Raw genomic sequence first — 15593 nt, forward strand, 5'->3', positions numbered from 1 at the left:
CAGCATTTAGCTTAATGTTAAAAAAATGTGTATACAAATATGATAATTGATCACAAGTGGGATTTATCACAAAGAAGAATGCAAATATTTTTGGTTTAGAGAGGAAATGTTTGGAATTAAAATTAAGAGATGTGGACATCCTCATCTTATACTGCTTTTTAACATAATGACAAAAACCTGGAAAAGAAGGTGTGCACTAGATACATGTACAATAGAAAAATATGTTATGCAATACCTCTCCCAACAATAAAATGAAAATATATGGTTCAGTACCATTCAAAAAATAATTGTTACTATACTTGTTGCTTTTAGTAACAGTGTAAATGTGTGTTTGGTTTCCAAGGGAATTAAACTCCAGAGCACAGGCCAGAAGGGAGCTACGGTGTGGTCTAGGCCTTCATACAGGGACAGCCAGGGGACACAGATTGTGGGCTGCACCATGGAGCACACGCCTTTCTCATATAAACATGTTATTACACAAAAAAACCCCAACCAACCAAACAAAAAACCCCAAACCCACAAACCAAAGGGAAAACATCTGTTCCCTGTTTTTCCTAGGTTCCTTCCTGTATGTCTTTTCAATGGGTTGGTTGGCTCTGCCAGTGCTGTTTCCCCACTGTGGTCATTTACGCTTTGCCCCTGTGGTTAGGATCCATCAGCTAGACCTTTCTCCTCGTGTAGGCTGTACAGGGGCTCAACAGAGGGGCGCTGCTAAGGGTGCTAGTGTGTTTTCCTAATTTTTGCTCAACTTTCACACAACACTAGCAGACAGCGACGCTTTGAGCATCGCAAAATACGGGATTACTTTTAGCTCTGTGTTTAGATAGGGACAACGTTTCAGGTTCCTCTAATTCCCATTGCCAGGACAGAAACGTACGACAAAATGTTTCAGGCAAGGATGGAGCAGCAGTTTTAACTTTGAAGGCAGCTGAAGCAGAGCCTCGGGCAAGAGCAAAGGAATTCCAGCACCACGCAAGTCAACATCTCCTGGTCTACTGCCACCTGTTTCTTTGGGTTGGCAATCCAGATAACCCCCCCATGAAACTGAGCTGAAAGGTCAGACTCACGAGCAGGTCACCTTTCAGTTGGCGACCCTTACTAAATCGCCTGGTTTATTCCTCTTCCAGGGAACTGGAAATGGAAGAACATACAGGCTTGAAACGCTCATCTTAGGTTTAAACCCCGACCCAGCTGGTACGGTTGGTATTGGCCGTAGTTTGGGGCTCGTTCTGTTAGGTGAGGTGGCGTCACTAGTGCAGAGAAACAGAATGGCAGCATCTTTCTGCATGTGTTAACGTGGAGTTTGAACGGGGGGAAGGTTAGAGCAACCCTTATGCTAAATCCTTTAGCACAGAAATGTTCAGGGTATCTCTCAGTCCACATGTAAATGCCTGCAGGTCGTTGCTTGAGCTGCAATACCGCCTGCTTACTAAAATGCGATAATCCCAGTGCAGATTTCCCTGGGAAGGAGTGGGGCTATACTGAGGCAACCAAGGCAACCTAGATGTTCGTAACAGCTGGAAGGTGACGTGAGCAAGAGCTTTCAGGTTCTGCCTTTGTATCTTACTTCATCTCCAGCAGTTTTATTCAAATTACAAATGTCTTGGAAGGGAGTGAAAAAGGAGCATTTTGCAAATATCGGTAACTTCTTCTTCTTGGCTCATGTTTTTAAGCTCTGCAAACTGCACACTTCTGCCCTGAATAAAGTACAGCAGTGCACAGTGAAATGCTGTATTTTTATTTCTCGTCGTTATGATACGATTGGCTAATGCTTCTTTTGCCTCATGCTGCAGAATGGCTGGCCTGCCAAGAACGCTGTCAGAAAGCCTCCCAGTGGCCATCCCTTCCTCCAGCTGTCACGTAACCATCTCACAGAAACATGCAGGAGGAGTCTGCCTCCACCAGCATCTTAGAGGGGATTTGATCTGCAAGGCCTTCTCCGACCTAAATGCTGCTATGATTCTGCGATTTTATAGTCCTTTGCCATCAATTCTGTCGCTTTCAGTGGACAGTTCTGAATAGGGACTAGCGCAGCAGATCCCTGGAAAGCACGAGCTCTGGCACACCCGTCAGACAGCTCACAGCTCTTTCTTCACCAGGTGGCTTGGAAGGATGTCCAAGAAAAACAATCTGGCTACAAGATTTGGGGTAGCAGGCATAGTGTTGGTGCTGTCTTCCTAACCGCAGGTGGTGGGTGTTTTTGTAAAATAGCTGTTCCACTTGGGGGGTATTATGCATTAGACACATGGGATGGGATTCACCTCTGTTAACTGCAGCCACCTGAACAGTCGCAGCTAAGCTAGCTGTCTAGGCTGCTTCTACTGGTCAGCAGAGAACACTCAGCTTTCTTTTCAAAGACAAGTATTTAAACAAGGTGGGTGAATCACTATCTAGAAGTGCTTGCTTTCTCTACTGATGAGAGAGGGAGCCTTAATGATTAATTTAGATGGCATGTGTAGCTTTTGAACTGGAGTTAGGTGGGAGGAACATCATCCTAAGGGTACCCAAGCTAAAATCTCTTCCAGGAGCCCAACCCCAGTGCCCAGCTCATCCAATTCCTTCCAGATCTGGCTTTAGGCACAGGGATGACAGTCAAGAACAAACTCCCTTGCTACCATATGCGGTTTCCTCAAACAAGCTTACATCCAACAGCACATTTTTTTTCAGGAGAGCTTCTTTGTTCACAAACTGAGAGACCCCACTGTGTAGGATGCTGTGTTACAGCACAATCTGGTCCCAGTGGAATAAGAATTTAAAAATCCAGAAGAGTCTCCGTAACATTGTGAAGATGTTAATTCTAATATTAATGATAAATCTTCTGTGTCTTTCTGCTGAGTAGGCTAGAAAGTTACAGCAGGATTTTCATGATACGGAACAGATAGGTGTCGGGATTGTTGGCAAGGTTGTTCCTTTTAGTTTGGACCTAAGTTACATACAGAGCAGCCTAAAGGCTGAATACATTATTCAGTTTCTAAGTAGCTACACAATGACCTTTCTTAAAGTCCGTGACCTTTGGTAATACTATCATGATACTTACATACAGTAACAGTAAATTTGTGTTACAAATTGAAAAGACGGTGAAAATAATCCATTTTTAAAAACATATACATTTTTAAAACCATATAAAAATACCAAATATATGTTAAATCGTCTAAACTATTTTGTGCAGTTATTCAAAAGATTGCTAACACAAATCTCCATTCTTTGCCATATATTTATTAGCCTCTCAGTCTTACAGACTTATAAAAATAATCTAATGATGTCACTTATATTGTTATAGGCATAAAGGAGCTTTAAATGATTACATCCTTTAGTATTATGTTATTCACAGGATTTTTTCTTAACATCTGAATATCCTATTAGGTGAAAACTGTTTTTCTTTACAGTCTCTTTTTCATCACTTGATGTGACATTTACATGAAAAATTTAATCGCAGATCTGAAAGAAAATCAGCTGTGCTTTGATGCATCAGGAGTTCATCTTTCAAGATTTAGAACATCCGATACTTATATCCGAGTACAAGCCGTTGGGAGGCTGCTTCAAACACGGTGTATTCTGTCAATCGCTATTTATACACATGGTTTGGGATTACTGAACAAACCAAACGTGGTCAAAAGCTGTAGCCAAACCAAAATGTTTAAACGTGAAACAGTCCTACAGAGAAGATACTTCATTGCATTACTGTCTTCTCCTTTTTCTTTCCCTTTTATTAGCACACACTGCCTGCTTTGCCTGCTTTGAAATCAAGAGCTGAGCCGTGAACAAAGTGACAATTTCAAAATCCGAATATTTCAAGTGGCCAGATGCATAAAACTCATCACGTCAATTAAAAATAAGCCTTGCAGTAAAATTCTCATTGGCCTAGTTGTCCATCTAAAACACTGGCTTTTTGTGTCTTATCTAATTTGTGTACGTGTCATACCCATCGAAACTCATCATCTGTGGTGCCAGGAGCTGCTTTCACTTACAAACCAGCCAACAAATCACATAGCCTGGGAGGCCACTTGGTGTGACCGAGCAACGAATGCTTCCTGAGTTCATGCAGCTCAGCCGATGGATCACCAGCCCAGGTGGATCACCAGCTCCCAGACCACGGCGAGAGTCGCCTCTTCGGGCAGTTTGCTGTCGATTCCTTTATTTGCAGAAGCAAAGGAAACAATAATTTCCCAGTGTAACAAACTGTGGTCAGTCAGTGGTGTCTCCGTAGATCTGCACACGTACAACCCCAGGAAAGGAGCCTGATGCTGATGTTAAGGAAATAACTTTTAGTTTTACATAAACAATGAGTGGTTTCGGCTCCAGTTCCTGCTCGTGACAGCACTCTTTAAGATTCCCTAGTGCCAAGAACAACTCAAATCAGTGGTGAAGGGAAGGGTGAAACAAAACAGGTCTTGACACTGAAAAATAACCTGATAAGCAAAATAAGTACAACGAGACCGTAATTTGCCAAGTACAAGAAAATGTCCATCTTTTCTGAAAGATACAGCATTTCCTACATTTTCATTCAACATCAGACGTTGTAACATGATGCTCAGGCTTGGCAGAGAGTGGTAATTCCATTTTGCAGAATTTCCAGGGTTTCTGAGTTTGGTTTGGTTTCAGTGTGGAACAGAACGCAGTGTTTCCTTTACTCTCTGAAACAGAGTTGGGATGCTCACCCCCAGGCACGATGAGAGGAGTCCCCGGGCCAGGCTGCCCACGGCAAGGTGCTGGGCTCCACTTCCTTGTCACCCCTTCATAAGACAGAACATTTTCCTCTGGGATGTCTGGCTTTCAACAAGCTGGCAAATTTTGATAAAAAACTGTTTTTGCTGGAATTTTCGTTGCCAGCTCTAAGTGAACATGTTTATAGCCATTACATGATAGAAAAGACTACAGACTCAGCAGAATGAGGAAGATCAATATTCGATTTTTAACAGAGGGGAAGAACAGAGAAAAGTGGCAAATGGGAAAAGCTGAATTTCAGTTCCCGAGTACATCCATCCATTTCTTTTTACAGCATTGGAGCACTGCAGAACAACCCAACAGGACTACAACAATAACAGCAGCCTCAGGTTTATGTTGCAAGTACTGGCTCCTAATGGCACGCCTGGCAGGGAAAGCTTTTCTCTAAATTTTTGTGCATTCAGGCCATTTGCTCTCTCTTTGCTCCCCTCAGCACCTGGGGCGATTTTCATCCCTCCCTGCCTACAAAGGCAAGCCCCGGCGGGGAAGGGACAAAGCAGGAGGCTGGGGATTAAGGACCCAGAACCAAGTCCTTCGAGCTGTTTAAGCTGGTGGTAGCTGCGCTGCTGTTTAACATCTTAGCATTTGATCCACTCCTGGTTTCCCTCAGCATTTCACTTGCCAGGTAGATCCGAGCAGCCCCAGAGCCTTCCTCCACAGCTCAACCACCCTGCTCTATCTCAGGCGGCATGACGCATCACCTGAGCATCACCCAAGTGGAAGCAAAGCCTACCTGTCGCTCCTGTGGGATGTGGCAGTAATGCATGAAAGTCACTCTGGATCAGAGGCAAAGCTAATTTTTCGGCTCCAGCAATCAGATGCTGTTCCTCCGCTCTGCCTAGCGCTAACCCACGCTGTCAGCCAACCCACTGGGGCTTTCAGTGACCTGATGCTCCAGTCCACCTTGTGAGAATGCTCTAGTGTCAAATACATGGGTACACTGTGCCTCCTTTCCTCATTATTTTTAGACCTCTAGTGGGAAAAAAAAAAAAAAAAAAAAAAAAAAAAAAAGGCATTGTGGAGAAGATCATCTTGAAAAGCTCTGAACATGAAAGCAAGATGTGAAATACCAGTATAGCCATGGGCTCTAGCCAGTAAGGAATGAATGTCAAAATGCCATTTCTTTAATTAACATCCTGGATTTTCTCCAGAAGAGTTATCTCATCTTCTTCTTCCTTATACAGGATACCGCAAAAGAATAAACTGAAATGGACCTCGCCGTTTGTGGAGGGAAGTATGCTTTTGTGCTAACAAAGGAAAATCATGATACACTGATTCAAAAAAAAGCTATCCTTTCTCCCCTCTCGCACCCCAAAAAACATCCTACTATTCTTTTGAGCACAAGTTGTCCAAATCCAGGGCTGCTACTGCATAACTCAATGAAAGACTAAAGTCTGCCAGGAAAATATCCAAGACATAAAATATATTTATAGCTACTGGTGATTGTTATTTTATGCCTGTCAGTAATCCTTTTAGCAAACAGCTATCCTCAATTATTGATATTTCATTATGGGCTTTCAAGGTGACTCTGTGGATGACAGGTTCAACCCCTGATTTTCAGTGTCTCAATGGGAATACCCTGGGCCCCATTGATGAACATCAGAAATGTACTGCAGACCATGAAATTCTGTCCCTCCAGATAATCCTCATTTTGACCCCTGACAACAAAAAACTGTTGGTTATTGTCTGCAGCCCTTAACTGGATTATTCCAGCCATGGCAGTGCCATTAAATCCCCCACCTTGTGTGGGTCTAGTTCTGCCAGGCCAGTGATTTCTTCTTCTGAACAGAGGAGAATATGAAGCTGCAAAAAGGGCAAGAGCAAGTTATACCTGCTCCGATGCTACGTCTCATCAGTGCAACTGTATTACTGAAAACGTTTAAAACACATCTGCAAAATAAATAGTAAAATGAATAAAACTCCTAGATCTGGATAAAGTCTACATCCAGCAAGAACATAGTAGAGACATACCCTTTTTCTCTGTTTTTGGCAATAGAGTATCATAATGCAGAACACAGGAGAACAAGTAACAGCAAGAGAAGTGGCAGGATGGAGGAGGTTATTTCTCAGGCTCTGCGAATATGCAGGTGGCCGTTTGTTCTACGGAGACCAAGATTTCTCTTTTATTGGCTGAACATGTCAGCAATACACACTTGAGGTTTCCTCCCTGCCCTGTTCGAGAGGCTCAGCTCACTTAGCTTTCTGGTTGCTTTCTGCTGGACTGGCTATAATGAAAAAAAAGATGGAATTTCCACCAGCAAAAGAACTATACTGTGAACTATGGACAGTCTTGGAATTGTTATTTTTTGGCAGTCACGAGCAATGAGTTACAATATGCTACATCTGGGGGAAAATACTGGAAAGATCTGAAAGGGTGAAGATCTGGATAGTGCAAGAATGAGCAAAAGTAAACAGTATTTTATATTGATAAAACACATTTGACAGGTTTAAAATACGACAGTCAACTCAGTAAGAATGTAGAATATTAAAACTGAGTAGTTGCAGATTTTCCAAAAAGGATCTTTCCTAACAGTCATTATGCCTCCAGGCATGGATGTAGCTCTTCAAATCTCACTAAGGCATTTTGCTTTTCAGCTAGTGTTGCACAACTAGTCAGGAGCATCAAGAGTGTGTGTAACACAGTAGGCATGTGTTGGGGTGCATCCGCTGGTGGGGCCAACAGCCTGACCTCATGGAGCAAGTTATGGCAATAGAGGCATCTGGAGGGTATTGTAATAGAGATTGTATAGCTGCTGAACAAAATAAGTGAATAAAAAGAATCCAGCAGTGATGTAGGAAAAAAAAAAAAAAAAATCAGACTCATTACTCACTGAGTAAAGTCCCCTGAAAAATTAAATTTTGGAGGAACCAAAACTCCTCACAGATTGGTGTCAAGTGCCAGCCTGCACGGAGGGACTGTGCAGCGTGAGAAATACAGTGACATGTTACATTGAGTTCTGCAGAATGAAATCAATCATAAATGGTGAAATGCTTCAACTGACACTTTTGGAACAATCTGATTTTTATGAATTTAAAATTGCTTCCCCTCTGTCCTTCCTATTTTTCAGTTCAGCAAGAGATAAAAAAAATAAAGGAAACAGGAGCTCTATCGGACCAAAAGCAGTCACAGAACATGCCCTGTGGCACTTCAAGTAGAGCTCTGGTGAGGACAGACGCTTAGAAATCAAGGTTTTGTCTGCGGTTCTGCCTCAGCCCGAGCTGTAACAGCCTCAGACGTGAACCTCAGACATGAAGACCAGAACAGAACACCGAAATGCACTTGCCTGGTCTGGTCTCTAGCTGACACAGAGAAGCAGCAATCAGACTGAGTCTGAAATATTTATGAGAGAGTGTCACGAAGGGCAGAAATCTATTATTTACCGCACACGTTCTTTATTCTCTGTTCATGGGTAATTCATTTAAATTCTGCCCTTCTGTTTGGGTGAAGTGGATCCACAGTAACATCCCCCAAGCAGCCCGAGTTACTCCAGGTTTACGCAGCTGTGCCGGATGGCAGGATCTGCCTTGCAGCATTTTATATTAACCGTGTCTTACAGGGCACACGGTGCCAGGAGCCGAGTATCCCTGGCCAGTTTAATCTTCACAAGCTGCCCCTGCAAGGCAACCTGCAAATGCGTTTACAGATCTAGCACAATAATTTCTTATTCCTCAGGTTGATTAACCTGTCAGAAACTAATCTCTTTCTTCAGACCTCTATTTTTGCAGGTGCTCCTGGTATAAATGCCTCAACTGTAGAAAAACAAACTAGACAAAATGTGCAGACGCTTTGTTTGGCATGGAAAGAAACCAAGGACATGGCCCCACTACAATTGCAAAAATAAAAAGAGTATGGGGAACTTGGCCTTCCTCAATGGAAACTCGACATTTGGGTGGCCCCGCTGCAGTCTGTGTGGGGCTGGCAGTCACTGTCTCTGAATGAAGAGGCTGGCTTAACCTGGATCACTATCAAATCCTCCCTCCATGAGACTGTGCGTTTGGCAGAGGTACTGACAGAAATTCTCTGGCTAAGGAAGCACGATCAAATCCTGTTAGACGTAATATCTTGAGAAGGGGGGTCTATTAGTTTAAAACACCAAGAAAGTTTGCAGTTGTTTGGCGTTTTCTCCGGTTGCTGATTTATTTGAATTCTCCTTCAGTTAGGAAAATCCCAGACTTGAAAAAAACTATCGAGAAAAAAAATAAAAAAGGATTTGTAAGGATCAGAGTGTTTTGTCAGGACCAGATAAAGCTTTTTCAGTGTGTATCTTCTAGACATCATCCCTCCCTTGCTGTACGCACAGGGCATAACCGTGCAGCCCTAACCGCTAGGTTACTTGCTAGGTTGACTGGGCAAGAAACAAATTCTGAGATTAGTGCCTGAACAAACAGCTGGTGCGGAAGGAAAATCCTTCCTGCCATAAGCAACAGGAGGTAGACCCTGTACGACTGCACCCCACCAGGCTGACGCGCTCCCACGCGCTCCCAGTGTGCGTACAGAGGAAAGCCGCACAGGAAAGGCGTCGGAACCAGCCCTCCCTCCCACGCACCCTTGCTTCCACAGCAAAATCACGTCTCTACATTGCCGAGCAGCTTGCAGAGGTATGGGGGCCACAGAAACATATTTTGATGCCCAAGGCAGGATGCCGGGTTGGTGTGCCATCACCTGCTCTCCCCTGGGCCTTATGTCAAGGGATATGAAAAATAGTCTTGGTTCCAGTTCAAAGCAGCGCTTGAACTTCATGAACCATCCCTGGCAGGGAGCACATTTTGCTGCCTGCCATGTCCTTCTCACCATCCTACAATGAGGGGTTGCATTTGCCCATCTGCGTCCCGCTGTGCACCATCCCAGGGTTTGGGAACTTTGCTGTTTGTCTCCACAAGAACCAGATCAAGTTCCTGACTCCACAGCTTTTACTTGCCCAGGGAAAGCTCGTAGGCTGTGACCCCGGGCTGTTTGCAAAGCATGTCAAAACCCATTTGTGTCTGGAGATGCAGCAGCAGCAGCAAATATCACAGTTAAAGCTAAAAGGCAATTCTGTGCCAAGCTCGTTCTAGGTCACTAACTTCCTAAGGGTATTCTCCCAAGAAATAGCTTTATCTTGAGTAGTCCTGCAACAGGAGACCATCAGTTACAATTAACCCCTTCTTCGAAAGGAAAAGCAAGAATTCTTCGCTCTATCACATTCATCACTCATGATTTACTTGGGGTAACACCCAACCACCCACCTGTTGGCCAGTATTAGAAAATAAAGTTATAAGGAAATAGTAGATTTAAATGGGAAAAAAAATATCTTTGCCCTTTCAAAAAGGGCACTATTATATGTGCATCTTGGGCAGTATTCACACACCTTTTAGAAAAGTAAATATAGTGCATTCAAATTTAAAAGAAATGTCACATTGAAACACTTCACTAACTCCAGTAAAATGCTTTACTGCCCGGAAAACTCAGATACCCATAAGGAAAGTCCCTGTCGCAACAACAAGGAAATACAAGAGGCACACAGATGCAGCTTTGAAGAAAGAGATAAAGCCATGTAAGAAGTGCAATATGGCTAATCAAAAAGGACACAGAAGGAAAATAACAAATTAAGCCACTTAAATGATAGGAGGAGAGGAGCATTCATTAATCTGGGACAGCCTTATCACAATGCATGGAGCTTGCACACCATCAGCTGCCGTTAGAAGGCTGGTAGAACGACTTCCAGGAGGAACCAGCAGAAGAACCAGCAGAAGCTGATAATACCAGACTCAGATCACCTCGTTTTCTGAAAGACACCTAGGCTGTGACCCTAGGTAGGTACACAGAAGAAAGACATGGTTATTCTGAGGCCTGGATTCTAAAAGGTTTTTCCCGTAATTAGCTCTAAGATAATGTCAGCCTAGTGCTCAGCAAGTGTCAAAAACCATCATGTCAGATGTTAAGACTATTTGAAAAATAGCAGAACAGAGAACAAATACCATTATGCCAATGTATTCATGATGCACCCATGTCTATTAACAGTTCTGATCTCCCTTCCTCTCAAAAATGGTGCAGGAGAGCAAAGCAAGGTTCAGCGAGGGCAACGGAGATAATCACAGGTGTGGAGCAGCTCCTGTGTGGAGAGTGGCTGACTAGACAAGGGCTTTACAGACTGGAAGAAGAAATAACTGAGAGAAGATAAGAAAAAAAATCATAATAGTCACTAGTAGGATAGAGAGGAGAGAGCAGGAAACTTCTTCCAATCCAAAAAGTGCCTTCAAAAGAATTAGGGAGCAATGCGTTCAAAACAAACAAAATCTCTCTTCACAGAGCATACTTAAATTGTGTAATTCCTTTCCATGCGACGCAGTGGATTTTAAGTTGTGCTTATTCAAAAATTATTAGAAAAATTCATGGAAATATGTATTTATTTAAGCTATTAAACACAAACGCATCAGCCTCCAGGGGTCCATGATTTATAAATTGTGTGGGAGGGTGTTCTAGGGAAGTGTCCCCGCATGGTTGCCCTAGTCAAGACTCTTCATTAGCTGCAGAGCAGTGCTGGGGATGGCACGGGACCAAGGAGACCCTTCGTCTGCCCTGCGACAGCCAGTTCTGCTCTGATGCACTTACCCGTTTTGCTGCCATAGTTCATCTCAGCCTCTAGCACAGAAACTGTGTTTACTGGCTCTGAAATGGCACCGTGACAGGTAGCTTGCTTGTCTCTCTGCCTCCAGACTGTTTTCATATCTATATTTAAAGTCTGGTTCTCCTTATCAAGGTAAGGGATGTACACCAGAATCCACCAACGTGGTAACACCTGTGCAGTGCACTGGGGGTCACAGAAGCCTCTGCGTAATAGAAGAAGTCAAAGGTATTCTACCATAATGAGAGAAAAGGTAGCATTAAATGAAACGTTAATCTTAAAATCTGCCACAAGCTACAAAATCAGTCCTAATCTCTGTTACGGAGAGATACAAACCGATAAATTTATGCTGCAGCACACAAAGCTCTGCTGGAGCTCACCAGCCTCACTATTTTCTGAAAGATAAAATAAAGCCCAGAAGACGTTTGCATTGGCTTTGCTTAAGTACACAATTTTCAGAGAAAGCAGCAGCAACAGGTCTGTGATCAGAGATATGCAGGAACGAGAACTGTTAAGCAGCATCTATTCCAAATGTATTAAAAAAAAAAAAAAATCCCTTGAAAAATGTAATTTTTTCCCCAGGAAGTGTGAAATAATTATTCTTCCTAAGATTATACTAGAAACTTGTAGTTTGTGTAAACACTGTAGGACTACATGCAAAAGATCATGCTCAGAAATGTTGCAGCTATTTAGTGTTCTGGTGGACTGGAATGACTTTTACTTGAAATAACGAACATGTTATTTCTGTGAAAATTTGATGTTATGGTGAAACATCAGAAAATTTGATGTTATGGTGAACGCTGTTTCCTGACTTGTCCAGACGGACAACACCTGAGACCAAAGTAAAAAGATCTGTCATGGAGCAGAAAGAGCCCAAAGAGGGCACTGAAGGAGTGACTTATGGGTCAGTATATTGCCAGCTCCTGTTGATTTTACCCGAGTCTTGTGACAGTTGGATCCTTCCCTAAAGCAACAGCTTCAGCATCCAAACATGACAAGGATCTTAGCTTTGACTTAGAAATAAAAAATTACCACCACACAACAACAAAGAACATCTTGGCAGCAAGATGAAAACATGATCCCCAAGAGCTGCAATATAAAAGAGTAAGTTTTAAATACTTTTTTAATACTACAATTTTAAGACAAACTTAGGATCTTCAGGGACCTAACTTGTAAATTTTGAAAGCTTGATTTCAGCAACTTCGATGAGCTGACTGAAAATCTGTCAGGGAAGTGACTCTGAGGAAAAAACGGGACACTGAAAGTTACGCTGTATTAATCACACTACTGAAAATACGGAGAAGAGTAAAAAAGAAAAGATACTTAGTTAACTATATATATCTGGGGCAAATATTCATGAATTAATTACTACCCCATGAATGTAAATTAAATTACTTTTCCACTAGAAGGAAGAGAGCAGGCGTAATACCGTAATACTCATGAGTCTAGTTGCTTCCTTCGGAAGTGTTTCACAACAACGACTTGTTTGGGGGTCCCAAAAGTTTCCTTCTCAATTACCCAGCTGCCAATACCAATACCACACATATTTTGAATTATCCCCTTAGATCACCACACAGCGGCAGAGCTCCTCTGTATGGATAGGAAAGGCAAAGACCACCAAGAAGGAGGGTGGACATTGCAAGTGAAGAGTGAGGGCTCACAGAGCTGTTCCTGCCTCAGAGAACATTGCTGGACAGTGATCAAGCTTTTGGCTCAAAAAAAAAAAATATATCCACACAGGTAAAGCTCTAAAGAACTCTTTGAGAGCCCCACTTTCTGCTTCACCTGGTTAAAGGGCTAGATTTGCGTGTTACAGCACATAACCTACTGCAGAAAACACCAGTTAGTCATTCAGTTGGGTAGTTTCAGAGGTATCATTCAGAGATACAGTAGCTACGGTGACTGCCACCCCAGCTGGGCAATGGCACGGCTGGGCAGGCCAGCTCTGCTGCTGATCTTCACACACCACCCAGCCTTCAGACCGCGCTTCTCTCGGCCAGCTGTGCTCGGCGGCAGGGGAAATGGCAGAGCAGCAATGTTCCACAACGTGACAGGAAGCCTGTGCTGGACTGGTGAGCTGCCAAGAATTTTGGAGAGGTGACCTGGTACGCAAACAAATCAAAATGGTGACAGCAAGAGGTGAGAAGGAGTGATGACAGGTCGCTTAAGCTTTTACCCTTTGGGTTAGTCCCTTTTGACCTGCTTCCCCCCTGACCACAGGTGACATTGTGACGGCTGTTTTCCAGCTTGGCACAGCTTCTGTCAGTTGCTGCCTCTGTCACTCACAAGGTTTGACCAGTTTCAGGGCTGATCAGCCCAGCATCTTCATGGTTACACAGGATCCTCCCTGTCACCTCCAAGCCACGGCTACTATGGAGACATTAAGAAATTAGCATTTTGAGTTACCATGAAGCAGAATCAAAGCTGTGTCCTAACTAAATATAGAGAAAGCAATCCGCAAGGAACCGTGCTAGGAGAAGATTACAGCAAACATTTGTCACTATGCTAAATATCTTGATAAATCCTATTTGTAAAAACGTTACAAGAAATTTTCAATGTATCAAATACCTATCCCTACCAGTTAGCCTGATCTGAACATTAAACTGGAATAGAGCAGAGACAAAATGGGATACACAGAAACTGCTTTTCTTAGTGACAATACAGTTGTCAGTTCACTTCCTTAACAGAAATTTTGACAGTTTATGTGAAATGAACCAGTACCTGCTCCTTGGTAACCTACGTAATGATATTTATTAAACCGATGTTCTGCAAAGGATATCTATCTTTTTTTTTTTGACCACTGCTAAAAATCAAAATTAAAAATCGCGATGGAGTGAAAAAATGACAGAACTATTTACATAAGGGTCCTCTAGGACATTATGACTTCCCCAACATATAGACAAATGGAGCTCCAAGTGCAACAGCTGAAATCGCTGGCCTAATGACCTCAGCTCGTGGAGGTCCAGGGTCTTTGTCATTGACTTCTAGAGCCACTATTGAAAACTAATCACATACACCACTGATAAACGGGCACAATGAGTCAAAAGTACATGACCTTCTCAGCAAGGTTCTTTTGAAATGCAAACAAGAATCTAACCTCTCGGAGAAGCTGAGCCTCTTTAGTTTAAGGAAGAGCACATTATCTTCCATTTCTTCCCATAAAATAGTGGCAGAGTGTATTGCTTATTTTCAACATTATACAGGAGTTTAGTCCTATTAAAGAGCGTTAGAAATTTCAGAGTTTTAACATCTGAGATTGATCATAAATTGTTCCACCCTCTCTAATCCTGTAGCAAGTATGACTTACCCCATTACTGTTTGTATGATGCTGTTTTCATCACACTGATTCTGTGCAGAGTCAAGGACCTAATCAAATCCACAATCAATCAAGCTGCTTGTCAGATACAAACAGCAAGCAAAAGACTCCTTTGTATCCTACACAATCGCCCTTTCAGAAGACAAGTGAGCCATTGGTTTCTAAGAACATGTAATACACAAGTAATGCTCTGCAAGAGCCTGCGGTGCAGCGAAGAAACCTTGTGACTGAATTCCTGAAGAGCAACGTCTCTGATGGGTTACTCAGATTGCCCTGACTGGTGTTTTGGAATTATAATATGGAAGAACTTCTGAAAAGCTGACTGCAATCACTGGAGTCAAAAGCCTCTTACAAGTTAACAAGACACAAAAGTGGGCAGCTCTTTGGCTTTAGCATCACTGAGCTTTAATGAAGGACAAAGTCTGTTGCTACAGCACCCCTCCCTGCCGAGCAGAAGAGGAGAAAGCAACACAACAGCTCAGCAGTTTTTAACTCTCAGATTCCCAAATGAGCAACACGGAGACACACATCTATACATGTATTGACTCCTTTTCTTGTGGGGACAGCAACTGCTGTCTTGAGATCCTCGAGACACTGCAGTGAGACTAATGAGAGACTACGTCAGGAGCAATTTAACCAATAATAGAATCATTTAGGTTGGAAAAGACCTCTAAGATCATCGAGTCTGTCAACCCAGCACCACCAAGTCTACCACTAAACCATGTCCCTAAGTGCCAAACCTCATCTTTTAAATACCTCCACGGATGGTAACACAATTACTTCCCTGGGCAGCCTGTTCCAATGCTTGGTTAACACCTTAAGTGAAGAAAACTTTTCTAACACAACTAAATACTTCATTACAATTTTGATATCATGCAACCAAGTAATTTTCATGTGCATATAAATTGCATTATACAACCTGGATCCTGTTCATACTCGGTAAGAAT

This window comes from Falco peregrinus, chromosome 5 (genome assembly GCF_023634155.1).
Source record: "Falco peregrinus isolate bFalPer1 chromosome 5, bFalPer1.pri, whole genome shotgun sequence".
Lineage (NCBI taxonomy): Eukaryota > Metazoa > Chordata > Aves > Falconiformes > Falconidae > Falco > Falco peregrinus.